Genomic DNA, 16998 nt, shown 5'->3' on the forward strand with positions numbered 1-16998 from the left:
ACATGTCCACCACATCTCCAAACCAGTTAGTCTCGGCAGATGCCCATCCAATGATTCACTGCGTGATTGCTGTCATCTGGCAATAGTGACGCATCCCACCGCTGCGGGCGTTGTAACCTTTTACGGAGAGTGCAGCCACAGCGGCCGACCCGCTCCTGGCGGCGAACTTCACCCATCACCTGGGCAAAACTGACTCCATTAAGTCTCTCCGACTGACACCCACTCCCCACCTGTGCCCTTGGCCCTGGCTCAGACCGGCCACCCTCTCATGCCATGCAAATTTAATCCAAAAACACTTCCTATGGCAGCCTGTTAATGTCAGGGTGGATTTCCTCTGCGTTCCCCGTGACCCTGAAAAGAGCACCACCTTGCCACCTTGCCAGGAACCTTCCTCGGTTTAATGTTTCTCAACAAATGGCAAATATGCTTCAAAACCAATAAACCCAACCCTGATATTTATTAGGCTGTTATTCAAGTAGTCTTTTCCCTTGGCTACACACACGCAACGCACAAGCATACACACATGTGAGCATGCAGGCAATTATACACCTTCGGTCAGCTGCAGACATATTAGTAATTCAAATGAGGAGCTGAAGATTAAAGAGATGTGTTGACTTGGGTGTTACAGTACACGTCCCTCCTCGCTGCGAGGACCAGAAGGTCAAAAAGAGGAACATAAAGAGAGGAAATTGAGAACATTTCTTGATTAAAGGCCTCTGTAATGTCTAACCTTTGACTGCGAACAGACTCGACAGCGAGCCGAACGCATATGCTGCTCTCTTCGGGTCGGCCCCGTGTGTCAGGGATTTCCAGTGTGACCCGGAGAGAACAGAGGATAAAGGGGGATATTCAGGGACTCGAATCACTTGTCCAGACATCTGGGGACAAACCGGTAATAGCGGCAGCCAGCTTGGCAAGATGAGTTACTGTGCGGCTCGTTTAATTGTGAAGAGAGAACACTTTATTTTGGAAAGAACCGGCGCATATTTTACATTTTTCCACTTTAACTACTTTTGTGGCGATTCTGTGGGGTTCGATTTTTTTTATTTTTTTTTCCATCGGCCTTCAGAAACCGTTTAAAATATGCCCCCGGCTGACCGAGGCGTCATAAACAAACGTATTCACCCCGAAAGCAGGTTTATTGGTCGCATCTCCACCTCTTCCTCTGATTCAGACAAAACCCTGTTTCCTCGTGCGTCCCGACCCTGCGCACCCTTCACCCACCCCTCCCGGGAGCTCGCTTATCAATCCTCCGCTAGTGCCGCCATCAATCTCTCTGTGAAAATCTCCTTGTTTCTGCCAGTTGTTTCCTCAACTGCCAGCGTGTTGTTAAGAACCCACAACAGCTCCCCCTTTTCCTGCCGGCTTAGTCCGAGGCTAATAAAACTGTCTTGGTCAGTCATAAGACACCCTGAGAAAGAGAAAGAGGCTTGGTGGTGGTGGTAGTGGGGTGAACAGGGCCACGGCACAGAATTGGTTCAGTCAATACCTAACTGGCTCAGCTGAGGGGAGGGTCTAGCCTTTGGACCTCCAAACCTGGAAGATGATAAATGACATTTAAAGGAGACAGTAAAACACAACTATTGCATAAAGTCATCAGTTAAACTTAATTACAAAATATATGGGGGTTTGATTGAATGGGTCTCCTGGGAGTGATCAGGCAGAGAAGCTGCAGGCAAGCTGTAGACAGTCGTCCGATGAGCGGCAGTGACTCACAAGCATTCCTTTGACTGAGACCTGGTCTGTGTAAAGGACTTTAGTAAACAGGGATGATTCATCCTGGGCCACCATAAAAGCAAAAGCAAAGAACAATGAATGTTGGTCACCAGCAGAACCAAGCTTTGATGGGAGACCTGGAAATAACTACGCGATACATCCCGAGTCACACGAATTTAGTATTTCTTCTATATCCGAAATGAGAGCTCTTTATTCTAAAATGATTCACGGGAAAATGGTCAGAATCTCCGTGCCTCGGTGACTCCGGTACACCTCGGCGTACTCATGGACTCGCTAAAAAGATTTTTTTTTGTCAAAGTCCGAGTTGCAGCTATATATAAGAAGTCCAATTTTCAAGAGCGGTGACTGTTAACCACTTTCTTTGTTACTCAAATACTTAAACCACTTCAACTTGAATACTTTTAATATCAAAGAGTTGAGAATGAATTATTAAAAAATGACTTTACACTAGAGACCCCAATGACGCTTTATTGTATGTCACTAGGTTGACACTTTCAAGCCCCACTGAAATACATTTTCCCAGAAAACCCTAAATTATGATGAACTGCAATTTTCTTCCCCAGAATATCCAGTTCCAACTATTCTAAATGTTCACTCCCTTCATTAAATGGTAACTATGATATAGTTACAGTGAGGGAATTATAAAGTTTATAGCTAATAAAACACTGATTGCAGGTTTTCGACATGAACTCCAGTCCTCTGATGAAAGTCAGGCATGCTGTATTCCTGTCCAACAGAAAACCTCTCACAACACAACAGCCAGCACTTTGTGCTAATATGGGATATAAATTATGATAAGAAAAAGAGCGAACATTGACATTGTTCCGATGTTGAGCTAAATGTTCTTATCTTCACAATTCGGAAAATCGGATCTGGCTCTTTGTTTCGTAGTGGGTGATGAGATCATATTTCCAAGAGTGACTTGGGAAGGACCGACATATTATTACATCTTGTTTTGCCGCTACATGACGGTTGTTCTTAATGGGTAATATCCCAAGCGTAAAGAAAGTCAAATTAAATTCATACATTATAATCTTTATTTATTTGTTATTAGTTCACTGCATTCAGGAAAAAAAATGTTCGGAACACTGTCAATTGCAAAACTGTATAAAAACAAATGAATTAATCTAGAGTTTATCTGTGGATATAAGTATTGTTTATTTGTTTGTTTATTATCATCATGTGTTTCCTCCTTTCGAATCCACCATTTGGATGTGTTTGTGTGTGTGCATGCGTGTGTGTACATGCGTGTCTGTGTGTGAGACTTTGAATTATGAGTTGTTTGTTTGCTTTTCCTCAGCTCTCACCCTCCACCCACACCCCTACCCCTCGACCTTTCCCCAACTGTTGTTGCCGAAAAACTTTGGCACCCCAGTCAGACGCTGTTTCTACAAAGGTACAGAAACCTCCCGTAGACGTGAACGCGGCACTAAGCTGATCAGCTATAATTACATGACTTTTTTTCATAATGCATAATTTAACGTATTATGTCATTATTGAATCGTAATTATTCTGAATTATCTATAATGACATTTTTGAGATATCAAAGCATGGTAACGGGGGGTTTTGAGATTTGTACGCATGCCTTGTGTAATCGCATACGCTGGTGTTTGTGTGTGGGACAAAGTGTATTTAAAGGGGTCTGTTACATTTCAGACTGAGGGCTTTGTTACTGCCTCTGAGTGTCGGGGTGCAGCCATGCATGCAATCAGTCTATGTTTCTTGGTAATTTTCAATGAGTGTGTTTTTGGCCTCCTATAACTCAGCTCCATCTTGCCAGCACAATCACACATTCCCAGACACACAAACACACATATAGATACAGAGAAACACATACATAAAAACCAAATGATTTAAGCCAGCTCCTCACTCAACCGGCAGACAGCATGTGTTTCTCATGTTGCTCCTTTTCATGAGATCGTCATGTTTTATTTCAAACTGAAGCAGACATAAAGTGTGTATCATGCTATTAACTTCAAATCATGTTGTGCTAAAATGTTGGAAGGAGAAAGAGTGAGTAGTGGGGGTGGCAGGCAGAGTGGTATAGATGTTGGCATATAAATCTTCATGGGGTTTGCAGGGAAGGAAACTCTTAGGGTGAGGAACAAGAAGCACATGTAGCGAGCAAGCTACCAGGAAATTGGTATAGTCTTGTATGATTTTATAGGGATCTTGGGCATGCCCTTCACATTAATTAGGATGTGGAGTGCTGAGGTATTTTTTACAGGAAACTAAGTATGGAACCCCTGCTGTCTGCCTCAGGGCTTCAGCTTCTGAGTCAAAAAATCTAGAAGACTCTGTAACCAAAGTAAAGCGGGATAATGCAGGTCATATGCACACAAACATGCTGACGGACAGCGACAAACACGCGCAGGAAAAATATTGTACACAGGCAAGAGGGGAACATTTGTCTTGCATTTCATGAAAATTTTCTGATGTACAATTTCAAATTGACGATTGTTTGTTTTGGGGCCTGTTTCTTATTTCTCGTTTTTTTATTAGTTTTATTCTTACCAGTGTTAGTTTTGGATTAGGGAAAATCCATGAGCCAAGCCTCTGGATACAAAGGTTAAACTTTGGATGTAGAGGTATGTCCTCTGAACATCTGTACGTGTGCGTGTGCGTGTGTGTCCAACAAGGGAGATCATTTTAAAAGCACAGCAAGGTAACCCGAGTGTCTAAAATACCAAAAAGACCAAAAATAAATGCAATTCATTAGTTCATTCATTCACACAGAATATTTTCATAATTGGCTTAATTTTGGTTTTGACCAAAATAATAAAAAGAGATTACAGTGTAGTACCATCAATTCTATCCAATTGCAGAAAATAAAAGTTGAATATTTTGGAGCGCCTCGCAGTCTGGTTGACGTAGAAGGAGATTCCTTCATCGATTCCAATGGCTGTCTGGGGTCTTTCTACGTAAAGTTTGCATCCTAAACCCCCTTTCCTTCAATTGTCCAATGCAATGGACTGGACTTTCCCTAATTTTAATTGTGAGTTGCATGGTTATGTCTCTACATGTGGTCCTGTGATCGACTGTTTCAGGGTGTACCTTGTCTCTCACTCAATAAGAGCTCTTTTGGATCTTGGATAATGACTGAATGCTAAAGCATTGCAAAATTAATAGGAGATATTCAGGAGCCATGAGAGATTTGTAAACTGTGCCACACCTCTGGGATTTTTACTGCTGTATGACATACACTGCCCATGTCGTATTACATCAGCCCCTTGTATTGTAAAATGGTAAACGCTACCTGCCACCAGCCAAAGTGCATACCTCTCCCACTGTTGTTTGTCTGATGAGTTCATGTGGGAACGTAACTATGATTTGCAAAAAAATATATATATACTGAATTATATTTCAAAATGAAAATGAAAAAAATAAATCTCCTGTGTGCAATTCTCTCCAGTTGACATTGCAAGAATGGTGGACTCGCCACATGTATCCAGCTTGTTTGGTTCAACGGTCCATTGCATCATCGGTCGCGTGCAAGCAAAATCTCAATCTGAGTTTGCAAATTTCTTACCATAATTAAACACATATTTGTTAAAAAGACCTTTGGGCCAATCGGGAGGTCTTTCTCTTCAAATCTATCACTGGATTGGTGTGCAATCCAAAAGTATTTTTGGTCTTCCATAGTGGCCTTCGCAGTAAGTAAGTTAGGATCATCATCTTCTTGTTTTACTTTTGACTTTTCCCTTCTGGAGTCACCACAGCGAATCAACCTCCACCATCCAACCCTATTCTCCCTGTCCTCTTCTCTCACACCAACTAACTTCTTCTCCTCTTTCACTACCTCCATAAATCTGCTCTTTGTTCTTTCTCTCGACCTCCTGCCTGGCAGTTCCAATTCCAGCTTCTACATTTATATTCACTATCCCTCCTCTGTATATGAGCCATCTCAGCCTGGCTTCTCTGACCTTCTCTCCAAAACATCTAACATGTGCTGTCCCTCCGATAGACTCATTCCTGATCCTATCCATTCTCGTCACTCCCAAAGAGAGCCTCAACATCTTCATCTCTGTTACCTCCAGCCCTGCTTCCTGTCTTCTCTTCAGTGCCACTGTCTCCAAACCACACAGCTCTGCTGGTCTCAAATCTGTCGTGTACACCTTTCTTTTAATTCTGCCTGATAATTTTTAATCGCATGGCAGCCCTGGTACTTTTCTCCACCCATTCAGACTTGATTGAACCACTTTTCCACACTCTCCATTGCTCTGGACTGTTGACCCTAAGTACTTATAATATCCCACCTTCTGTCCACTTCTTGTAGCCTCACCTTTCCACTTGGGTCACTCTCATTCACACATATATATTCTGTCTTGCTGCAGCTAACCTTCATTCCTCTCATTTCCAGAGTATACCTCTCTTGATTTTCCTCCACCTGTTCTGTCCCAGTAGAACATAAAGTCATCTGCAAACATCATGGTCCATGGAGATTCCTGTCTATCCTTATCTGTCAGCCTGTCTATCACCACTGCAAACAAGAAGTAGCTCGGGGGGGGCGAACCCTGATGTAGTCCCACCTCCATCTTGAACATCTCTGTCACAAATATAGCACACCTCACCTCCATCTCGCATCAGCATACATGTCCTGCACCCGTCTAACTTTTCTGCCACTCCAGACTTCCTCAAACAATACCATAGTTATGACTAGGATCCTCATTAAGAGAAAAAACAAAAACAAAAGGGTAGCAGACACTTTCCAAAGATAATCACAATACCTGATTATGAGTTGTAAAAATCAGATTTAGTGACAATTTGCATGGAGATTTGGGGGGAAAAACTGCCTTTAATAGAGTGATAATGCAAAGGAGTCTTTTTTTTTTTTGCCTTTGATTCTCAAGCTGAGCAAAAAACACAATTTTGGAAAGTAACCTACTGCAGCTGGGAAAGGAAATCCTACTGCAGGTGAGTGGCAATGAATAATCATGGCTCGGCTCCGCTGAGTCCAAGCCCTGGCCACAATTCCACCTCAGCCACCAGAAAGCACTTCTTCACTTCCAAGAGGGCATGGTGTCAATATTTCCAGACCATTCTGCCGAGGTGACTGTACAGTGACAGGCCTTTAACAGGGTGCTGACAGATGCTGGAGTCAAATGCATGCTTGACTTTCCAGCGGAGCTTGGAAGTAAGCTTCTGCAGCTCCCTCAGTGATCTAGGATGGTCTGCCGAGTACCTTGCCAACTAATCTTGCCTAGTGACCCAGATTATGACTGATAGACAGTGTTACACTGATGCTGAAGACAATGCACTGATGGCATTCATACTTCTCTGAATGTGAGACATTTTCTGGTATGTCCTGTCCCTGTTTACCAGTCTTGCACTGATATTTGAGACATCCATGTATCTCCCCCCCTTCATAATTTATGCTTAGTTATGCTTACTTGAGGCACTCTTCTCTCCTATAGATCTTTTATTCTGCCTCCTCTATCTTAGACATTTTCCTCCTGTCATCAACATATGTTTACTCTTCCCCTCATATGTAAATCTTTCACAGCACACCACTATTAACTTAAGATAGAAGTTGATAGTTGTCTGATAATACCACAAGTAACACCATCATAACAAGCTGCTGAAGTTTTAATAATGTAAAAGAATATCACAGTATTTAAAAAGTCATTTTACTATTGCTATCCCTGTTTTAGCTTTAAGTATGTTGTTTAAATGTTTTAGCTTTAAATATGTTGTTTATTGGTTTAATTTGCTTTCTCAGGAAAGAAAGAGATTGAGAGAGAGAAAGACAGAAATGAAGAAAAAGGGATTGTGCAAATGTATGTATGAGTGTGTGTGTGTGTGTGTGTGTGTGTGTGTTTGTCATGTTTCTAATTTGCGCATGCCTTTGCATAAGGGAGGGGAGGGCTTTATTTCTTTTGTTTGAAACTGTGTTGTTGGGTGTTTTTGTTCAGGCAGGATTCGTATGTAGCACATACCTATCTAAGTTAAATCCTGCTCTCCTTTCTTTATGCTGCCAAACCATTCAGCCAGGCCAAGGCTAAGTCACATTACATTCATCCCCTGTAATTGTAGGGGTGTTGGCCAAGCACTAAAATGAGGAGAAAAAAAAACGTATATACTTAAAATCCCTCTCAGTTGATATAATATTTCTCCTGGAAACTCATGTAAAACCAAATGAACAGAGGCATCTAAGGTCAGCACACCGTTGCAGCTGAGAGGCTGCAGTTAATCACATGTTTATACAAGTAGTATTAGCATACCTTGTAAAGATTCTCAATGCATCCCATCATCTCATCAATGACTGAACATGACTGACTCAAAATGTGTTCAATGTTCTTCAAGCAGTCAATCAAATAAAAACACAAACTTCCGTCATCTAAAAAGTTGCATCGTTTCAACACCAGGATCTGTGTGACTCGCATTTGCACATAAAGAACGGCACACAAAGCATCATTGCCTGCCAGCTCAATGTATTGACCCTTTGGCTCCACATCTGGTCTTTAATGTTATTGCTAAAAAGAGATTTGATCCTAAAGTCATAATTTCAACAACAAATTAAATCATGCTATGGCACCGCCTCAAGTTTTTGAAAAGAAGATTTAGAATTGCTCCACTGTACAGATTTTATTGGTGTGTCAATAGATGATGTAACACCTATCTTTATTAATATCTTCTATCTCTTTCAGGTAAATAGACAGTTTCTCTGTTGCCCCGCTTAAACTCTGTTTCTTAAGCGTTGCACTGATTTCTGTTTTGAATCCTGCCAAACTTAAAAATATACATTTGAGACAATCCTCAGCTATGACAGTGTCAGTTAACTGGGGAAAGGATCATTACCTAAATTTCTCAGGTAAATAAACAATGCCGGATTCCTGTACAACTTGATTTATGTGACATTTTGCAACAGCTAGAATATAATTATGTCAAGCCAATGCTATTTTTCAAAGTTGACCCAAAAAAACGCTTTTGATAAACATCCTGGCTCTTTTATCCCGTCAAAAGATAAATTCCACCTCCCTCACAGTCACTTTTTCCACTTCCTACAGACAGTTCAGCCCACACGGACATCATGCCCAGAAAGCACGCCTTCAAAGAATGGATTTCTCTTGCTTTCACCTCTGCACACCCTGCACAGTTGGTAACCCATTTTAAGGATATTTTTTGGCATTTATATGTCCTCTGAATATATCATGGATGCATGTAGCAAGGAAATTGGCTATGAAATACTCTTGAGTATTTCATTGTATAAATCTTGAGTACTGGGGGAAAGGATTGAGTAGAATTACAGACATGTCTGTTAATGCAAGATTTCAACAATTGTGCACAATATACACAGTTTGAATGTCAAGCTGAAAACGATTTATTCTTCAGTCTTTCTTAATCATGACAAATGTAAATCAGAAATGTTTTATTCCCTAAATTTCAGAGGTTCTGGGTGGATATGTGTCAATTGTTCGTTGTAATATTTTGGTATTATGTCGACCCTGACTTGCCAGCACATATGTTATTTTGTCTTTAGAATCAATTAAATCCCACATAAAAATCCTGTCCATCTTCAATTAATCACCCCCAGTTGTTTACTTGGAATATGGAATACCATATCCTCCGCATCACGTTTTGAAAAAAAAAAGTATATGTATATCACAAAATTATGTGATATAACATATGAATATAAATAGCGTGGCATATATGATATGTATATAATTGTATATAATTCCTTTTTTGGTGGTATGGAATGATGTGGAGTTGGGGGGGTTGTTTGGATCCCTATTTTTTCTTTCTCAGTGATTTATAAATGAAAATAAGTAAGCCAAGTGCAGTGGGTTCCAGATAATAAAGCTTGAACTTGAAAGTTTTACAACAGAAGAAAGGCATAACATATGATATTACTCTAGACATCATTGTTACCCGTTACACTTAAACTGATCACCTACATGGTTAGTTTGATTTCAGTACCATTATTTCCGATGCATACAATGGAAATTCCATTTACGCAGCAAATAATGAAAAAGCGGCTGAAACATATGTGAACTTTTCATTTCACAAGCGATGCCATGAGTTGTTTATGCAGTCTAACCGATTGCACGCCATTTTCTTTTTTCTTTCTTCAAGGTTTGTCACAGGTGAGCTGGCTGCCTTCTGGCACCGCAATGAAACAGAGACCATTTGAGCAGATTAAGGAGGATGTAGCGATAGACATTTTCCACGTGCAGAAACCAACCGTATGCACCGCACTGGCTGACCTGTTCAAATAACTGCAAGATATTATGGAGATGTTCAGAAATGATCCCCATTTATCCCTCATTCATAAGGAAAAAAATGAGTGAAAGATGCCTGACACACTTAAATATAGATCTACAGGTTAGTTTAAAACATGAGTCAGATTCAGTCGCAATATCACAAAACTAAACCTATATCATACAGGTTTCTAAACAATAGTTATACCTTAAGATGTGTGAATCTTGTACTAAAGCTTAAATTAAGTGCAGGCTCCTCAAATCCCATGGATTGTTTTGAAATTTTGGGGTAAAACTGGTAAAACAGAATGTCATTTGAAATGGTTACAACCGTTAAACGTATGAAACGGATCATGAGGGTTTTCAGATAGACAAGGCTTTATCTGAGGGACTGGGAGCTCAAACAAAAAAAGTTGGGATCCATCATAGTGTAAGTTGGTTTGCTGGTTTTCATTTGACGATAAGGCGCGGAGAAAATCCAACATCCCAAAACGTGTCGCTTTTATTTCTGACCCTTTGCACTCACTCACGGGGAGACTTGTGGGTAAAACCTGCAGTTACGAAGGACGAGCCATCAGAGCGTCAGGACAAGCTGTGCCTTAACGTCTCGATGTATGTTTACACAGTCTAACGCACAAGTTCAAAGGTGAAGGGGAAAGGGGATTTTAATGTTTCCAGGTTTATTTATTCTGCCTAGTGTCTGGCTAAGAACTAACTCCCAACTACCCGTTGCTGCCCCCCCGCTCAACCCACCCTTCACCTCAGGCCCTCGTGTAAGGGTTCCCACCTCAAATGACATTGCAAAGCATGTATAGTTAGTGAAGAGCACAATGTGGTCTGTGTAAGAAAATAAAAGAAAGTAGCTGTAACCTCTATCCACATGTTTTTTTGGGGCGAGTTAAGTACACACAGTGGTATATAAGGGTAATAAATCAGCAAACAGCCAACCACAACAGCCCTTCTCATTTCTGCAGAGGGCGGAGGGGGTGGGCTCCGTTATCAATTTCCAATAGCTCATGTAATTTTCTTTACAAGCATTGTGATTGCAATGTTTTATATGTGTTTTTTTTTTTTTTTTTGAGAAAAAAAAAAGTGAAATCTGAATTTCCTTTGTAAGTGTGCATCTGCATCACATTTGTTGGGAAAAATGCATCGCTCTCATTCCGAGCAGATGTTCAAAGCAGTTAAATGTACACAGAGGCACAACACATACACACACTATAAAAATTGCTATAGGTAGGCATACACCGTGTGCCCTACTTTAACTGTTGTTCCTCTGAGCCCATTCAATCATAAACAGTTGAGCCATTTTATTTGGCCAACTCGATGTTAGTGGATAGTCTTGGCACTCCAACCAGAGGCTTATAAAATTGACATGTCTGTAAATTTATCCATTTATTGACAAAAGTGACCAAACGCAATGTCTCTCTTTTTCAGCCATTCCAATCTATGATTTTCTCCAAATTCTTAACCGATTGGAAAGCTTTTGGACCAGCTAGGAGACTGGGGGGAGGGGGGGGTCATTTTAAAAGAGGCAAATTTCAAAATCACAGAATATTACATCCAGACTAAACAGAAAAGTTTACTGTTCACAGATGCACTCACATCAAGCTTGAGTCCAGGAACGAAAGCCAAAAAGTCATGGCTGAGTGTATATTATGGCTATCCAGGGGATCTCTTCTTCAGACAAGGACAAACCATTACATTATGCTGTGGAGAAAATATTTTTGAATGGGCAGTTTGAAATCCAGCGGTGCTTTCTGTGTGGAGTCTGCATGTGCTGTCTGTGTTTGCATTGGTTTCCTCAGGGTGATCCTGTTTCTTCCTGGTCTTCAGTCAGGTGGAATAAAGTTGCAATTTGCACATGAGATTAATTCCTCTTGTATCCATTTCCTCTTGCAAGATCTTTTCTGGGATTGACCAGTCTTTACTTTGGTATCCATTACAACTGCAAATTTCCTTTTTTTTAATATGTATGTGTGTATGTATATCTAAAAACATATATTCATGTGTTCACAGGCAATTGATTTTTGTTTTTACCCTCAAATTTGGACACCTAACAGGATATATGGGGAAACACAAAGTCAACACAAATAAACAGAAGACATTTTAATCCAAAGTAAAGATAACAAATGGGCTAAATGTCTACAGAGAGAAAAAAGCGAATCCCAAGACTTAAAAGCCAGAGAAAATGTTTTTTATGTATGTATGATATTATATACATATATATCTATATATATACATACAAAAAGAGGCAAGTGAAGTGTACTTTTGCAACTATATTATAGACTTGTTTTTATTTGAACTCCTTTTTTCACTCGGTTCTCGTTGTCTTGCTGGCAATACTTTTGTGATCGTGAAGTTAAACCAAAATGACGGTAAAGTTTATTATGGACTGACAGCAGATAACTCAATAGCAACAGGTGGGGGTATCCCGCATTCATCATTTCAAAATAGAAAGCAGAATACCTCAGACCGATGATATAAACCAATCAGCGGTTGCCAACCTTTCATACACCTCTCACATTGGGTAAAATGAATCGAATGGAAATAACGTCTGATAAAACAAATGTTGGACGTGGTGCTAGTGTTGTCATGAATGATCACAGGAGATATGGTTGAAGAATCGTAACTCTTTTTTGCTGACTTGCTCAGTCCTGTCTCTTTTCTCATGCACTGATGCGCTTATATTTTTCAGCCAAATCAAGGGATTTCTCCTGGCTAAATCCTCTGCTGCAGATTAAATATGATCATCAGCTGTAAAAGCCAATGAAAAACACAGACTATAATCAGCCCTTACCATATACGATAAAACTACTGACAGTGACACTCAACAAGAGCCCGACAGCCGCTTATTAGTCTTGAGTGTCAGCGACCCCGAACATATGGTCGGGTCTTGGTTTGTTTTTAATGTGTTTTGTAAAATATGCTGTGACTGTATCACACCGTGAGCCGAGGTGACAGTATTACAACACCTCTTGTTACCGCTCCGGCACGTAGCTCTCAAAAAAGGGTCTATTCTCAGATTCGGTTGCAATAATCACAGCGTATCCGTTTTTATTTTTCCCCGTTCACCAGTCAGACCGCGGGGGATTGAAAAAATGTATTTCAAAGGTGACGGCGTTTTCTCGCCTGAATCGTTTAGAAAGAGATTAACAACCGGACTGAGACTTGGCCGGAATCTGCCTTCTGATTCGTCCTTGATCCCACCCAGCGACAGGAAACACTGTACATTACAGGTTAAACGTGCCATGAATTATGGGTTAAGGTTTTACCCTGGAAGACAGTCCTTTCATGTTTCAAAGTGGCGTGCAGCAGAGGAAGGAAAGGCTCTTGCATGGCTTTTGTTGGTGAGTAATGGTTGTTTAGTCATTCTGATTTGTTAGATGTCTCGCAACGGCGCATTTCTAAAACCCGTCTCCTAATTCCAATCAAAGGTCATCGACTGCAGTCTTGGGAACAAACTAACTCGGCTGTTCTAATCTCATTTTCTCAATTTCACCCTCGCCCTCCCCCTCCCCCCGCCTCTAACGAGAAGTGCCGATCACAGGAAACCCTGCTGGCTGCAGACAGCATTGCCTCTGCGGGACAGATGAGGAGCAGGCTTTCGCCGATCAGCCTGGCTGGAAATCAGGAATGCCCTCCTTCTCCACCTCCTCATCCACTGCCACCAACTCCTCCTCCTCCTTCCTGTCCTAATGGCTCATACCAAACTCACCAGGAAATCTGTGACCACACCATCCTCAGTCCGGGAGAAGACTGCCATCAGCTTCCCCAGAGGTGGAGGATTACGGGTGCAAATGTTTTGCATCTGTGTTTTTTTTTTTTTTTTATTTGTGCATGCCGGAGTGGTCTCGGACTGTCCAAGACAGTCAAGTTTGCACGCAGAGAAGACAGAGATTTTTGCATCGCAAGCATAAAAGACAAACTAGTGATGACGTTTACACTTTTCAGTCAAAAACTTTGTTTACATCTTCTAATGTACTGGTGGAATTCAAATCATAGATTGGTATTTTTATTGTTCTTTATTTATGAGAACCTCATTTCCCTCCCTTTCCTTTCGTTTCCCTGCCTCAGTTTACATTCCCTTTACTGCACCTACTCCAGAGTTCAGCTGGAAGCGCTCTGTTTTTGCCACTATTTTATTACTCTCTAACAGAGTGTTGAGACACAAAACACTTGAGCTTGTCTGAAAAAGTCACCGGGATGGAACAGACAAACAGCGACTCGCAGCCGCAAAAGAATGAGAGGGAGAAAGCTATAGAAGGGAAGACCGAGTGTGTGGCCATGTTTCAGTGTGACGACCTGTCGTTTCTTTTTCTACTTGTTATTACTTGTCATTTCCAACCTCCACGGAAGCGTGTATTTGGCTCTCAGAGGAAATATTGTACGAAACCTACCTCCTCGGTTCTGTCGCGGCCTTTGTTTGCGATTTAATGTCGATGAGCTACATTTTATATGTTTAATGGTTCACAGCAGCTCAGCGGCATCTGTTCAGTGTCGATCAGAGAGTGGATATGCATCTTTAAGGGTGGACGAAACTGTTTGCCCCAGATTTATTGGACCCTGTGCGGTCCCACGGCAATCTGTGGAGATCTTCCCAGAGGTCGGCAGATAGCTTCATTCAGAGCTTTGTTGCAAATGGCTCTGGTTGGGGAATAAAAATGGGTAGTTCGTGAGAGCATCTGGATTCGGTGGCAGAGCAGGAAGAGCGGCAGCGTACGTTCCATCAAGAGCCCTCTGCCAAATCCCCTGCACCCAACCCCCCTCTCCAACCTCCGCCCTCATCTGTTTATCATAGGACCTCCATCGCACAATCAAACATGAAAGAATGAGTGCTCGCAAGAGCCTTTTTAGATTTGTGGAAATGTGACATCTCTGGAAACATTTAGCCTGTCATAGCTGCTGCTGCTTTTCAAAGAGCGGCGAGAGGAATCAATTCATGTTGCTTCTGTATCAAACCCTCTTCCTGTCTGTGCTCCTTTCATACAAAACATGCACTCTCCTTACATCGAGTGCACTCACAGATTACTGACTGCTGCAATAGGCAGCTAATTGCTTTAGGGTCTGCATGTTGGCCATGATCTGATTTGTTCAGAATTTTCATATCCCACAATATAAGGTAATTTATTCCATTATGTAATCTACATTTGAACGGGTATTTATGTCTTGGATTATGCTGACAAAATGGGGGCCTCTGTGTGATCGCTAAATATTATGTACATACTGACCCCTGTTCAAGGTGGCCCTTGAAGTGAAAAGGAATCATTGAAATTATTTGGGGTATTTATTGCGCCGCTGCAATTTTACCCGACTTTTGTTGTCAGCCTTATAAAATGACAGAGTAACCAATCAATGCCATTCCAGTGGTCAATCACACCCTACTAAAGGGAGGGTTCAGCTATTAAGAACTGCATTGCCATGGAACTGGAGAACGTCAGACGCGGGTTTAAAAAAGAAAAAAAAAAAATAGCTGGTCTAACTGACTCGTGTTGTTTTCGTACAGCTCACTGTGAATCAGGAAAAGTCGGCCTGTTGCAAATTGCATATTTTCATTTGAGTAAAAAAATGTGCTCATATCCGAGCTCTAAACGAATCGAGTGATTAAACAAACATACATGCTGACTAAGAAAAAAAGATAAAATGAGAACAACTGGAGGACTAGAACATGCAGTCCTGATTTGATCACAGGCAGTTATATGCAAATATTTTTATTCGACCGCTGGATATAAGAGAAACTTAACACTGTCATAAACGAATATTAAAACAACCTGTTTAAACCAGAATGTGCAATGACGTCATTCTATAAAGTGAACCTTAAGGTTTGGGCTCCAGAAAGAAAAAAGAGCACACTTTTGAGACGGAGGGGACTCAAGGGTGGGACAAGAGCGGCAATTTTGCACCGGACATCATTTTTTTTTACATAGACATTTGTCAAACAGTTGTACGAGTTCAAACAGATCACAAAAAGGTCACACTGATTATACTTGATCAAAATAACCCTCAAAATCTTTGTACTTAAGACCGTAAAACACTTTGTAGCCATGGCTTTGACACTTTATAGTTTTATTTTTATTTCTGATTTTCCACCCCCCCCTTTTTTTTTTTTTTTTTCACTTTTTACACAATTTTCTACTATTATTTATTATTGTTATGTTTTACTTGAAACTCTGGCACAACAATTTCCTTCGGGATAAATAAAGTTGTTCTTATTCTTATTCTTATTTTTATTCTTATTCTTATGTTATCATGAGGGGCAGGAGATGGCAAGGTTGGAAACTTGTGCATGTACCGAAGGATGGCTCAATTGAAGCACCGTAGGTCCATGAATCTGCCAAATCACTGCACCATGATGCCACAGCATACCAGCGGTCTGACATCTCTGCTCTTCAAGAATAACTTGGTTCATCCACCGAAGCCACTCCGTCATGGTTACCAGGCAGCCCTGATTCATGTTAAGTGAATTGAATTTAAAGTGCATAAGTCGCCATCACACAATCGGAGACAAGATCTTTAAATATTTCCCTTCTGATAAAACACAGATGGACACAATCAGACCAACAACGCAAAGCAGAGCCCCTAAAAATCTAAACTTCCTACAGTATTTCTCAAATAGAAGAAGAAACACATTGGAATCTCTGCAGTCACCGGCAGATCGGAAAGCCTTTGAACCACTTCAAGCAGGGAATTTGGGAATCGAGGAAAATATGGACTGGGTGGAAAAAAAGTTTCCACATAAACTGAAACATGCTCACCAGGTAATAATATTGTCTTTTTTATTGCCAGAAAAGTTTCTATTATTATTTAACATATGCATAATTTAATGTAGTTGAAGTATAATGCCTTCCATGATCTCTGAATATCAGGGTCAACCCATATTTTGACGTTTTTATCTTTACAAAGTTTAGACTATGTCATAGTACAGTCGATTTTTTATAACTTCTTCAAAACAACACCTTTGTGTTAATTTTTGCTGTTCTTTTTTGCTGTTCTGTTTTGAATTTTTTTCCGATATCGCATGCATTCAATCTGACATTTTATCGACTGTGAATAGAAATTCAGC

General features: G+C 40.8%; 2 long non-coding RNA genes across 2 annotated transcripts; both read left to right on the forward strand.

Annotated features, from left to right (window-relative positions):
- The first annotated feature begins 3106 nt into the window (after positions 1-3106).
- LOC147229288 (uncharacterized) lies at positions 3107-11794 on the forward strand. Its single transcript, XR_015106846.1, has 3 exons — positions 3107-3133; positions 8745-8836; positions 9811-11794. It is a non-coding gene; the product is annotated as an uncharacterized LOC147229288 (long non-coding RNA).
- Positions 11795-12434: 640 nt separating this feature from the next.
- LOC147229289 (uncharacterized) lies at positions 12435-15721 on the forward strand. The gene is made up of 2 exons (XR_015106845.1): positions 12435-13285; positions 13474-15721. It is a non-coding gene; the product is annotated as an uncharacterized LOC147229289 (long non-coding RNA).
- Positions 15722-16998: the final 1277 nt, after the last annotated feature.

This window comes from Fistularia commersonii, chromosome 11 (genome assembly GCF_037954325.1).
Source record: "Fistularia commersonii isolate RoL2024-O1a breed Wild chromosome 11, RoL_Fcom_v1.0, whole genome shotgun sequence".
NCBI classification, from domain to species: domain Eukaryota; kingdom Metazoa; phylum Chordata; class Actinopteri; order Syngnathiformes; family Fistulariidae; genus Fistularia; species Fistularia commersonii.